Source organism: Salvelinus sp. IW2-2015, linkage group LG33 (assembly GCF_002910315.2).
Source record: "Salvelinus sp. IW2-2015 linkage group LG33, ASM291031v2, whole genome shotgun sequence".
Taxonomy (NCBI): Eukaryota; Metazoa; Chordata; class Actinopteri; order Salmoniformes; family Salmonidae; genus Salvelinus; species Salvelinus sp. IW2-2015.
Genome location: NC_036872.1, coordinates 4,273,277 through 4,286,510, shown reverse-complemented (window position 1 = coordinate 4,286,510; position 13,234 = coordinate 4,273,277). Strand labels below are relative to the sequence as shown.

General features: G+C 49.2%; 1 pseudogene; it reads left to right on the top strand.

Moving 5' to 3' along the window:
- Window positions 1-13,234, top strand: part of LOC111958077 (multiple C2 and transmembrane domain-containing protein 1-like) — a 215,076-nt pseudogene that overhangs the window by 196,599 nt on the left and 5,243 nt on the right.

Sequence of the window (13,234 nt, the reverse complement as noted above, 5' to 3'; positions counted from 1 at the left end):
ACGGAGGAGTTTGAGAGAGAAAGAAAGAGAGAGAGAAAGAGAACGATAGTGGGAGAGAAACAGAGGAGTTTGAGAGAGAAAGAAAGAGAAAGATAGTGTGAGAGAAAGAGAGTATAGGAGACACAGGAGGTTTGAGAGAGAGCAAGATAGAGAAAGATAGTGTGAGTGAAACAGAGGAGTTTGAGAGAAAGATAAAGATGGTGTGAGTGATACAGAGAGAGAAAGAAATAGAAGGTAGGCGAGCTCTTGTGACCCATGCGCTGAACAGCTCTCTCCCCCTCTGCCTGCAGGGGTGAATAAATTCACCAAGAAGCTCCGTGACCCGTACAACATTGACAACAACGAGCTCCTGGACTTCCTGTCCAGAGTCCCCTCGGATATACAAGTGGTGGGTGTGATTTCGTCCCTTCTTCCCCTGCTCCCACTCCTCTCTCTCTCTCTCTCTCTCTCCCGCTCTCCCTCCATACCTATGTATTCACTGATGTCCCTTAGTGATTTATATAGACTGCCTCATTGCTAACACATATTGGAAAACAATATATGACCTTTTTTTTTTTCTCAACCATTATTAAGTGTTTTTCCTGCTCAATACTTCCTGATTCCATTCCATGTCCACAGAATGGATAATGTTAAGTGAGTGAAGGCCTTTATGGGCTGGCTGTTTGAATCCATCCAGAAGTGGCTCCTATAGAGATGCTGTTGTGAGCAAGTCATTATAGATTTAAACCAACAGTTTAACCACCCTCACGCGGTTTAGTTCTACATTAACCGTGAGATCAGATTAACGCTGCGGTCGCTGGGTTGGACGGCGGGGTTTGATCAACTCTTACCTCCGACGCTCTAACGCGCCCAGCCAAGGTGCTGCCACTGTTTAACTGCAATTAAACGGCAGCTTGTGAAAGTGAGCCTGTTATGCGGCGGGGGCGGCGTCCTCTGTGACCGCTAAGCAATGCCTGGTGCTCAGGGCGTGCTGCTGAGAGCAGAGCGACACAGACGCACACCCGACCCAATCCCCTGCCACATCAGTGCCGACATGCTTCTCCTTTGATCGCCTGTTGGCCGCCACCCCTTTGATCTTTACAGGATCGTAATCCTCCGCACCCAGCCCCGCCCCCAGCACGCCCCGTGCTGTTTTACGGTATTCCAGAGCCATTCCAGTGGCAAGTAGCCCCGACCCAAATGAGGCCAAGGTGGCCCTCTGCTGAGGTGCAGCCACCTTGCACACCTGGAGCCGGAGGGGCCGGCAGGTAGGAGGGCTTTACGAGCCCCTTAATGAGGGGTGGCTGGTCGGGATAGCTCACGGACGCGCGCGTGCACACACACACACACACAGGCAGACAGGCGTATGCAAACACACACACAGGCAAAAGCACGCACACACACACACAGACACACACACAGCCCACGGACCCTGGAGCTCTTGCTACTACTGCTGCTGCTGCTGAAGGGTTAATTGGTAACAGGTTTCAGCACCAGGTTGCGACACCCTCGTCTCACACCACTGTTCCCAGCCAAATATAACTTCCTGATCACCGGACTGGGTGCTCGGCTCCAGAAGCGGAAAACTGCGAGCTCCGTGGCTAAAATCGAACCAGAACGTTCTGCCCTCCTCTGCTGTGCTGTACTCTCTCCGCTGCGCTGCCTCCGGTGGTGGGTTCCCCGCATTGCCTGTGTTTCTGGGTCACAGGGGCCTGCAGGGGCCAGGCCAGGGGAGGCTGAGGCTGGAGGGCCGCAGGCCTAAATGGAGCATCCCCTCCCCGGCGCGTGTCCAGCCGGCCAGCTCTGCGGATAACAAATGAAGTGCTATTTCAGGGCCCTCTACACCTCCCACGTTGTCCCCCTGGTGGCCCTCTCTGAGGCCAGGGCAGGGCCAGCTCAGCACTCCACGTCATTTTAGAGGTGCTTTGGAGCAGCCAGGGCTGATGACTTTCTAATGACTTTATATACAAAGGGCAGACAGGCTGCTGCGCCACAGGTTGGCATGCAAACGGCTGCTCTGTGTCTATTCTGTGGAAGAACTGTTGTACCCTCTCTCTCTCTCTCTCTCTCTCTCTCTTTCACTCACTCCCTTTCTCCCTCTTTCTATTTCTCCATCTCTCAAAGTCTCTTTCCCTGTCGCTCTCTTTCTCTCGCTCTGGGTGTGCGTGCGTGTGTGTGGTCTCCCAGGTGCATTATGTGTTTATTGTTGTATAACGTCTCACATTTATTTGGTTTGCCGATATGTGTACGTTCACAGAGACCGGGATTGTCTGTGGGCGTGTGTTTTGTGTTTTGAGAGCAATGGATCAAGCAGCATATTGCTGTTAGTCAGTTGCGGCATTGTTCATGAGGCGGCCATTGCTCATGAAGTGCTGGCAGTTGGGTTGGTGGGGCTGGACGGCTGCTACTCCCTCAGCTCTAGTGAACCGTTAACAGTGCACTTTCACGACAGCTACAGGGGCCTTTATAAAAATGTGCTCTTCAGCTCACTGACCCTGGGCCTCGAACAGCACTGTGAACCACCTTTAAAGACCAGAACAAAGGGGGGGGGGGGGCACATTGGTTGAAACCGCTACCTACTAGCCAGTTCACGTTGTCAGCTGCTTCGTTTTCCTCCGGGCTTAATGTTCTTCAGAGGCTGTAACCATAATGGCTGCCTTGTATACTTCCCCCTCTGGATGGCTGGCTGTGATTTTTATACCAGAGTAAGCTACCTTGCATTCTAGGCTAGGGGAATCCTTCATGTGCCCTTAAACGAGGCCAACAGACATAATCAACTTAAGTATTTCCAACCTGCCATTTGGGACAGCTCCGTGTACCAGCATGCTTTATGATGCCATTAGCCATGTGAGCTGTGGACTGCATAAGTAGGAAGATAGCAATTAGCATAGCAAGTGCTCCTTTATAGCCAATATAAAGTAGCAGGTTTACTTTAAACCCCTCCACAGAAATAGACACGACTCGTCATTGAACTCCAAATGCAGGCTGGGGACTTTAAATTATTATTTTTTTAAACAATCTTGATGTTGAGGATGGCTCTGATTGGCTGCTGAGGAGGGGATCCCAGAGGTCAGGAGGTCAAAGGCAGGGCGTAGGGGACTGGAAAGGGCTTAAGGGCTGAGGCTACTTGTGAAACACCATCCATCACGTCTTCCACTCTGCTCTGCCACAGGCCCCCTCATCGTCCCTGGGACACATTTCAATCTTTCACTTGAAGCAAGCAATTAGTCTCCACTCAGCAGCCTACAGACTTGCCGGGGAAACGTTCCGTTTGTTCTTTGTCTATTTGCCTGCTTTCACCTTGACATGCTTCTTCTCTGTGAAAACTCAACAGGAGTACCGCTGAGTCCCCTGTTTATGGGTGTCGGTGCGCTAGCTGTTGTTTTTGGCACCGTTTAATACCCCTAATGCAAGGTTATAGGCATCACAAAAGATGAAGCCTGCAGCAGCTTTTCTCCCCCTGTAGAAACAGCATAGTATCATTAAAACGCCCTCTCTGTCTCCTCTCATTGACTTATTTATATTTGCCTTTTCCCGCTCCGCTACCCGCCCGCCCACCCAGGCGCCTTCAAACCGGGATCCTCTCGCTTAACGACAGGGCGGCAGTGAGAGCGAGAGAATAGAAAGCCGTGCGGAACACCGGGTCCCGGGACACCGCCAGCCGCCACCGTCTGACACTGCTAAACAAAATGCTCTCTGGTATGCGCGGCGCCCCCTCCGCAGTGCACACTTCAAAGGCTGTTTTGTAGTTTGACTGTCGACATGGGGGAGAAGAGAGGGGGGAGGGTGGCGAGGAGAGAGGAGCGAGGGTGGAGCAGCCTTTGAGCAGCGCCAGGTCTTTTACCCACTGTCTCCCAAAGATGTTATCTCTGTGCTCCACACTTTGTTTTTAAACAAATTGCTAGCTCACTGTCGTCACCTTTTTCCACTCCCTCTCTTTCTCTCTTTACCCCTTTTGGGGTTTTTTCTCACTTGCTCCTCTCCCTCTCCTCTTTTTTGACTTTAACTAGCTCGCCATGTTTTCTTGTGCGGGGCGGTGTAGCTTTATTAGGAAGGGTGAGCGTGAGCACCAGCGAGCGGCGCCGCGAATGCTGCACGGCGGGCCTGTCACCTGGAAGGTGGAAGGGAACGGGTGACGTGTGAGAGAGCGTCTCTCCCTGGCAGCTCTTCTGAAAGAGATATTTTTTTGATTGAGCTATTATTGTTTTTTCCCCCTTCCTTTTCTTCTGTCTGGTTCCCTCCTTTCGATAAGAAAACGAGTTTCTCCCAAAATGCAAACTTTTGTTTGTCTAGTTTTGATTTTGATTTGAACGGCAACAGACAGTCCCAAATTGCTAAATCTTTTTTTGGGGGGGGGGAATTGTAGGCGTTTTATTTTATAATGGGGCACTAACAGGCAGTGATCTCACAATATCCTGCTTCGGATACTTTGTCGGCTTTTTCCTCACTCCTCACTGCTTTTGAAAATATGCCCAATGTTGTCCAATGATATATGAACAACAGAACTCAGGAGTCGGGACTGTCACTGTGCTCCAGAAAGTAACCAGAACGGCTCCTGGCAAAGCACTTATTGAAAGTGAACCTGTCCCACCCCCCAAATGTGCATTCCCTCACTCACTCCCTCTCTCGTTCATGAACTCATTCCCTCCCTCACGTATGGACATGGCAGGATCTCAGCCTCACCCGACGATGGCGTCCTGCCAGCTCTGCGACGGCCCCCTAAGCGCCCGTAATGAAACTCTGACTGACACAGCGCAGCCCTGCATACCAGCGGCAGAACAGATGGGACGGGGCCGTATAAAACCTGTGTCCCCTCGGCGTCTGCTCCAGTGTCTGCTTTAGTTGGCCAGACGAGAAAACTATCCCCACCCACATGAGAACAGTATCTGTCATCACCCCCACTGTTATGTGGCTGGACCCTCTCTCTCTCTCTCTCTCTCGCTCTCTCTCTCTCCCCGGATCTGTGCACATCACCAGAACCAGTACAGATGTACAGGACCCCTCTTCTAGTTCCTCCACTCTGCAATCGTCCGCTCCGGACCTCTCTCGCACTGCCCATTCACTCAACCGTATTTGTTCAGCTGTAAATTGATCCTGTGTTTTGTCAGATGTTCTGCTCGTAGGCCGTGGACAGCGGCTCTGAATCAGCCCCGTCTGCTGTGCTAGCGATGCGAACACGAGGAGCGTATGGTCGCCAGTCACCGATCCCTTTATGGGTGAAACATTGGTGGTGACCGCTGTTGAAGGGGAGATGAAATAGCCTACAGTGCGTGGCTGGTTAGGYGGGGGGGGGGGGGGGGGTTTAATGTAATGCCCGTGTGATGTGTCTGAGTCATGGTGTAAGACAGATGAAGGCTAGGTTAGACAATGCCTGGTGAAGTGGCACTGTTAAGCGGCAGGAGACGAATGGGAAAGCTCTAGCTAGCGCTCTCAGACAGCCACGATGAGGGATTTCTTGTGTTCCGGCCGCAGCGAACAGCGACCACACTGGAGAAGGGGAACGCTTAGATGACGTCAGTCACTTGTCTGGCGAATCTGAGAGGGTGTCAGTCAGTGTGGAGTGTAGTGTACCTCAGGCTTTCAGGGATGCCAGCGTAGTATGTCTCTGTGTGTTGCACGACTTTGTCTCTGTGAGTGAGGGGCAAATAGAGTGACAAGCCTTTGGTTTTTGAGGCTAAGCCACTATGCATGAACACCCATTACTGAGTTGAAAACGGAACTCCGAGAGTTGTTTTTGATAGCTTTATACCCACCGTGTTTAACGGACGATTCCTTTGTATCTATGAAAGAAAATGTGTGCTGCAGAAACTAACCATTACTGAATCCATGTCATATGGCTCCCTGTCCACCTCAACATACAGTACCATAATTAGTATGAGGCTAAGCATCGAGCTAAATACTGTAGCCTTCATTTGTTGCCCGATTTAAAAGAAACAATAACAATGGTAATGAATAAAATGAACCCCTGATTTATAATGTTGTTGTTTACCCTTTTCTATTTACTGCCTCTCTTTCTCTCTGTCTCCCCCCCTTTCTCTGTTTACCTCTCAATTTCCATTCAAATTTAAGGGATTTATTGGCATGGGAAACATATGTTAACATTGCCAAAGCAAGTGAAGTAGATAATAAACAAAAGTGAAATAAACAACAAAAATTAACAGTAAACATTACACTCACAGAAGATCCAAAATAGTAAATACATTTCAAGTGTTATATTATGTCTATATACAGTGTTGTAACAATGTGCAAATAGTTCAAGTACAAAAGGGAAAATAAATAAACATAAAGATGGGTTCTATTTACAATGGGGTTTGTTCTTCAATGGTTGCCCTTTTCTTGTGGCAACAGGTCACAAGTCTTGCTGCTGTGATGGCACACTGTGGTATTTCAACCTGTAGATATAGGAGTTTATCAAAATTGGGTTTGTTTTTTAATTCTTTGTGGATCTGTGTAATCTGAAGGAAATATGTGTCTCTTATATGGTCATACATTGGGCAGGAGGTTAGTAAGTGCAGCTCAGTTTTCACCTCATTTTGTGGTCAGTGTGCACATAGTCTGTCTTCTCTTGAGAGCCAGGTCTGCCTTCTCAATAGCAAGGTTATGCTCATTGAGTCTGTGCATAGTCAAAGCTTTCCTTAAGTTTGGGTCAGGTATTCTGCCACTGTGTACTCTCTGTTTAGGTCCAAATAGCATTCTAGTTTGCTCAGTTTTTTTTGTTAATTCTTTCCAATGTGTCAAGTACAGTAATTCTCTTTTTGTTTTCTCATGATTTGGTTGGGTATCATTGTGTTGTTGTCCTGGGGCTCTGTGGGGTCTGTTTGTGTTTGTGATCAGAGCCCCAGGACCAGCTTGTTTAGGGGACTCTTCTCCAGGTTCATCTCTCTGTAGGTGATGGCTTTGTTATGGAAGGTTTGGGAATCACTTCCTTTTAGGTGGTTGTAGAATCTTTTCTGGATTTTGATAATTTGTGGTTATCGGCCTAATGCTGCTCTGCATGAATTATTTGGTGTTTTACGTTGTACACAGAGGATCATTTAGCAGAATTCTCAATTTGGTGTTCATCCCATTTTGTGAATTCTTGGTTGGTGAGCGGACCCCAGACCTCACAACTGTAAAGGGCAATGGGTTCTGTAACTGATTCTCACTCACTCACTCACTCACTCACTCACTCACTCACTCACTCACTCACTCACTCACTCACTCACTCACTCACTTCACCTCCACCTCACTCCACTCACTCACTCCTCTCTCTCTCTCTCTCTCTCTTCTCTCTCTCTCTCTCTCTCTCTCTCTCTCTCTCTCTCTCTCTCTCTCTCTCTCTCTCTCTCTCTCTCTCTCTCTCTCTCTCTCTCTCTCTCTCTCTCTCTCTCTCTCTCTCTCTCTCTCTCTCTCTTCTCTCTCTTCTCTCGGTGCATGCTGGTGTTTTTGAGTCTGAGTGTTTGGTGTGGAAAGCTCTATCCTAACTAACTTTCTTGATTCCTTTCTTTACATTGATTTTCTATGGTGGAGGGTTAATGCAATATTTGTTTTAGCGGTATCCAAAGTTTTTTTTTCAAAGTTAGGGTGAAGAGGACAGAGAGAACGTTCCTGGTTTTTGAAGTTGTGTGTGTGCGCGATGGCTTCTCAAGCCTAGCGCGGAGGAACGCTGTCTATACAGCATGATTCAGGTGTGTTCCTGAGAACGGAGTAAGTGGAGGAGTTCTCTCGCGTCGTGAACAGGTAGGAGCTGAGTTTATACATTCTGCTTCTAGAATGAACAAAGCTGTGGTTTGTTCATGAAAAGGGCTAATTTGGTTGGTAGGCTAATTGCTAGCGGAATATTTGTAAGGATGTGTTGTGTCAATTTCACCTCCTCTACCCCTTCAACAAGAGTTGTAGTGGCAAATTTGCCTCCGTTTATTACGGATGATCAAATTAGGAAAGAGCGAGTCGTTTTGGTAAGTTTGCTAGCGGTTTCCGTGTACTGTCAGCAGGGTTTCAGGCAGATGCCGTTAAACACGTTGTTCGTTCCGGAGGCAAGTGTTTATGTTTCTGAACAACAACGAGCAACAGCTAAATGTGCACTTTAAAGTGAGACATGGGGAGGGCTCTATGCAGGTTTTGCCAGCACAGATAGTCTACGGTGTTTTGAATGTGGGGATTTGGGGCACAAGAGTTTTGCGTCCCACACAAAGGCCGTAGTAAAGGTGAGGGTACAAGCGCCAGTGGTGGAAATCGAGTCAAAGTGCAGGGGTAAGGAGATGCAGACAGCAGAGGCTGGACCTAGTCAGTGTTAGAGATGGTGTGTAGTGGAAGATGGGTCTAGTCAGGCTAGAGATGGTGGTAGCTGTAGCTGAGTTTAGTCAGCAGGAGAGTGTGGAGTAGTGGAGGATGGGTCTAGTCAGGCTAGAGATGGTGGGGAAGCAGAGGCCGGGTCTAGTCAGGCTAGAGATGGTGGGGTAGCTGAGGCTGGGCCTAGTTATGCTATGGAGGGTGCTGGTCTAGGCAGGATATGGATGGTATAGCAGAGGTTGAGTCTAGTCAGGCTATGGATGGTGGGGTAGCTGAGCTGGCCCTAGTCATGCTATGGAGGGTGGGGTAGCTGAGGCTGGCCCTAGTCATGCTATGGAGGGTGGGTAGCTGAGGCTGGCCCTAGTCATGCTATGGAGGGTGGGTAGCTGAGGCTGGCCCTGTCATGCTATGGAGGGTGGCGTAGATGATACGTGGTCTAGTCAGGGATTCTAGTGGATGAGAGAGTATAGTGGGGAAGTGTAAGAGATTAGGGGGGGAGGAGGAGGGTGTCAAGCGGAAAAGGAAAAAGGGTGTGGACAAAGGCACACCATGGAAATGTTGCCTGTTTCTGTGGGTGAGGCCCTAACCAGAGAGAAAGAGCAGGTGGTCAGGGTGGGTGATAGAGAAAAGGAGGAAAGTGAGCTCTGAGGAAGAGATGAGGAGTTATTTTTTTCAGACTCCTCTTCAATTGGCCCGGAGCTGACAGCCAGTCAACCAGAGGGGTCTAAGTACACGTTGAGAGAACTGACAAGGTTCCTGAATGAGACTAAGGGAAAAAGTTAATCTTGAGGCTTTTTTTCCTGATCCTAGAAAGTTGTAAGATCAGTACAACATGCTATGAGAAATGAGGGGCATGTGTTCCTCTCACCCAAGAAACGGTTTAGGTTGAGGAAGTGGGGCACAACAGTGCGTAAAGGTTTACCTTCAGACACTGTTTAAATGTTTAATTTCTTTCTGACACTGGGGCTTTTTGAGCTTTTCTATTGGTCTATTTCTCTGCTGGCTTTTCTCCCACTTCTATGGAGACTCTTCGGGTAGGCTCGCTTAATATAAATGCGCCAGAGATGCGGGAAAGAGGAGGTGTTGGTGAATATGTAAAACAAAAAAAAGTACAGTGTTATTTCTGCAGGAGACGCATAGTGTGTGTGTGAATGAAGTTGATTGGGCGGCTCTGGTGGAAAAGGGCAAGTGTGTTGAGCCATGGGACAAATCTTAGTGCAGGGGTGGCAGTCCTTTTTGCACCGGGTCTGTCTGTAAAAATTTGCTCCTCAAAGGAAGTGGTAAGGTAGGTTGCTTGTTGTAAAGCAGAATTAACAGCATGGTTTTTGTTTTTATAAATGTGTATGCGCCTAACACAGGGAGAGAAAGAGGGGTTCTATTTGGGAGTCTTAGACAGGAACTCTCACAAATAGCGCCTGAGGAGACGCTGGTGATCGGAGGTGACTGGAACTGTACAATGGATTTTACAAAAGACAGAAATGGGGAAGAGCCTCATTCAGTGTCAGTGGAGTGTTTAGGGGACATCATTAATCAGTTTGACCTAGTGGATGTTTGGAGAACTAAACATCCAAACACAAGACAGTATACATGGGTGAAGGTTTTTGGGGCTAGGGTGAGTGCAGCCCGACTTGATGTTTTTACATATCTAGGAATCAGAGCAATAGGCTGCTGGGCGCTACCATTCTCCCAGTGGGGTTTTCGGACCATCACATAACCATGGCTCGGCTGTCTATTTCACCAGGGCCCCGAGGCATCTTATTGGAAGTTCAATGTAAAGCTCTTACAAGATGCCACTTTTTGCTCAGTTTTCCAGACCTTTTGGGAAAGGTGGGGGCAGCGAAGAGAGGAGGATGAGTCTTTGAGTCAATGGTGGGATGTGGGGAAAGTGCAGATTCGGCTTTTCTGTCAACAGTACACAGCTCTCTCATCATCAGAGGTAGGAGAGTATTGGGGGAACTAGAGCGGTGTATTAGTGAGATGGAGGTAGAGATGGTGGGCAAGGCAATGTAGGCCTCCAGGCTAATTTAGCCGAATTACGTAGGGACCTGGGCAGTTTTTTCCAGGTTAAAGCAAAGGGAGCACTTGTAAGAGCTAGGTTCTCCATGCTCAAGGAGATGGATGCTCCCAGCTCCTTCTTCTTTGGTTTGGAAAGACAGAGCAGTGAAGCCAAGGGTATGCATTGTCTACGGCTGTCTGATGGCGGGTGACCTCTGTGGTGGGGGAGATGCGGGAGCGGACTGTGGAGTTTTATACTGAATTGTATAGGGCAGAAATGGTGTATCCTATGTTGTGTCAGTCTTGTTCGCAGGACTCCTAAGCTCTCGCGGGCACGAGAGATGAAATGGACATTCCTCTGTTGTCACATGAACTGGCAGAGGCCGTAACCCAGATGTCCCCCGGTCGTCACCGGGGTCGATGGACTCCCAGTGGAGTTTTACAAAAAATTCTGGGGAATAATTGGACAGGACTTCTTTTGCGTCTTGCGTGAATGCATCGGGTAGGAGAGTTGCCGATGAGCTGCCGTCGGGCGGCTCTGACTCTCCTGCCCAAAAAAGGGACTTGTGTGAACTTAAGAACTGGAGGGCCTGTGATTACTCTGTGCGGACTACAAGATTTTTGCCAAGTCCTCTCTAACAGACTGAAGTCCCATCTGGACTCTATAATACACAAGGACCAGACATATTGTGTACCGGGACGCTCAATCACGGACAATTTGTTCTTGATTAGGGACATGTTGGACTTGTCGAGAGGTTCTAATGTGAACTTTGGACTGGTCTCTTTAGATCAAGAGAAGGCTTTTGATAGAGTGGATCATGAGTATCTGTTTAATGTGATGTCTGTGTTTGGGTTTGGGAAGAGCTTTGTGAACTGTGTGAAGCTGTTGTATGCTGGGGCGTCATGTATGGTTAAGTGGAGGGGCGCTCAGTAGGCCTGTCTGGTGAGACGGGGCATTAGACAAGGATGCCCTCTATTCTGGCAGCTGTACACACTAGCCATTGAGCCTTTTTAGGACTGCTACGCAGGAGACTGCGGGAGTGTGCTGGACAGGCATGGAGGTGTGACAGGAATACAGTCTCAGCATATGCAGATGATGTTTCTGTTGATGGTCAGGGATGGGCAAGATATGCAGGAGCTAGAGACCAGTCTGAAGGTGTACGAGGGAGCTTCATCAGCTAAGGTAAACTGGGGAAGAGCAAAGCTCTGTTATGTGGGCATGGGGGATAGGGCTCCTCCTCTGCTTCCAGGGGTTTGCAGTGGGGTTGTGAAGGGCTTAAAGTGTTGGGGTGTACCTGGGCTCGGAGAGGTGGGTCAGCAAGAACTGGAGGGGCTGTCACAGGCAGTGGTGTCAAGACTGGCCAGGTGGAGGTGGCTCTGTCCCAAGTGTCATATAGAGGGAGGGTGCTGATAATCAACAACCTGGTGGCATCTTCCTTGTGGCATAAACTGGCTGTCCTCAACCCCCCGCGGTCTGCTTGCAGACCTGCAACGCAAACTGGTGGACTTCTTTTGGTCGGGCCATCACTGGCTGAAGGCAGCAGTGTTTACATGACCGTCCACGAAGGAGGACAGGGCCTGGTGGAACTGGAGAGCAGGATGGCTGCTTTCCGGCTAAAGGCGGTGCAGAGACTGCTGTACCATACTGATGTTGGCTGGAGGGAACCAGCATGCGCGCTGCTGAGGAGAGCTGGCGGATTAGGGTTGGACCGGCAGCTGTTCCTCATGAAGCTGGAGAGGCTGAGTACAGCAGGTCTCTCAGAGTTTTACTCTGCGGTGCTGAGGCCTGGCAGCTGCTAAGGCCCACACGAGAAGGGGTGTGGAGCCTGGGCAGTGGGTGTGGAGGAGCCTATTTTCCACAACCCAGCCATCCCTTTGAGATCGGTTCAGTCGGCCCCCCTGCAGAGGCAACTGATGGCAGGGGGTTTACAAAGGCTAGGTGACCTGAGACTGCTGGGAGAGGAGGGGTGGAAAACCCGGAGGTCTTGCGCAACAAACAGGAATAACGTCTCTTAGGCTGCTGGAGAAGATTCCTGGAGGAGGTCCAGGAGGCACTGTCTGAGCCGGTAAGGGGGTGTTTGAGAGCCAAAGGGAGAGGGCCACCAATGTTTCCGCCACTGCAGGTGACGGCAGAGACTGGAGACTGGCAAGGGGGTCTGGGAGACTTGTTAGATTTTAACACTCCGAGCCTGGGGGAGTTTGAGGGGTGGGAGGTAAAGCCCTCTACAACCTCTGCTTAAGGTTAGGAACATTAGGAAGCCTAACAGGAGTGAAGGCACATCAGTGGCAGGGGGTATGTGGGGCGGAGAGTATGGTGGGTTTTAGATGGAGGGCGCTCTACAAACCCCCAGTACCAAAGAGTCAGGGGACCTCCAGTGGAGGGTTCTTCATGGAGCCCTGGCACTAAACAGCTGGTTGGCACGGGTTGATCCGGGAATTGGGCAGGGGTGTCCTTTCTGTCAAATGAAAGAAACTGTGATTCATGTGTTTTCTGTGTGCACCAAGTTAATGCCTTTTATGTCTCTGTTGGAAGTCTGTGTGACAGGTTGGGGTGGGTTTTTGCTGTTGGGATGTTTATAAGGGATACAGGTATTCGAGTAAGGAGAAGAAAAATGTGTTTTGTTGAATTTTCTGTTTGCTCAGGCAAAATTAGCTATTTGGCTAACAGGAGAAACAGGGTCAAAGGTGGGGGATAACAGACCCTTTACTACTGTTTAATGGGATGGTCTCTGCGCGCCTTAGGGTTGAGTTTGAGTTCTATAAACTGATCAAATGTGTGGAGATGTTTGAGGAGATATGGTGTGTTGGGGGAGCTGTCTGTATTGCTGGGGAAGTGTTTTGGATATACGGTTGTAGGAAGGGTATTGTTTTGTGTATGGTGATTGGTGGTTTGTATCATGTGGTAGATGGAAAGGTGAGTATGGTACATGTATGCAGTACAGGAATATTTTTGTTTTTTTTTTTAGGGGGGGGTGAGTTTTAAATGAAA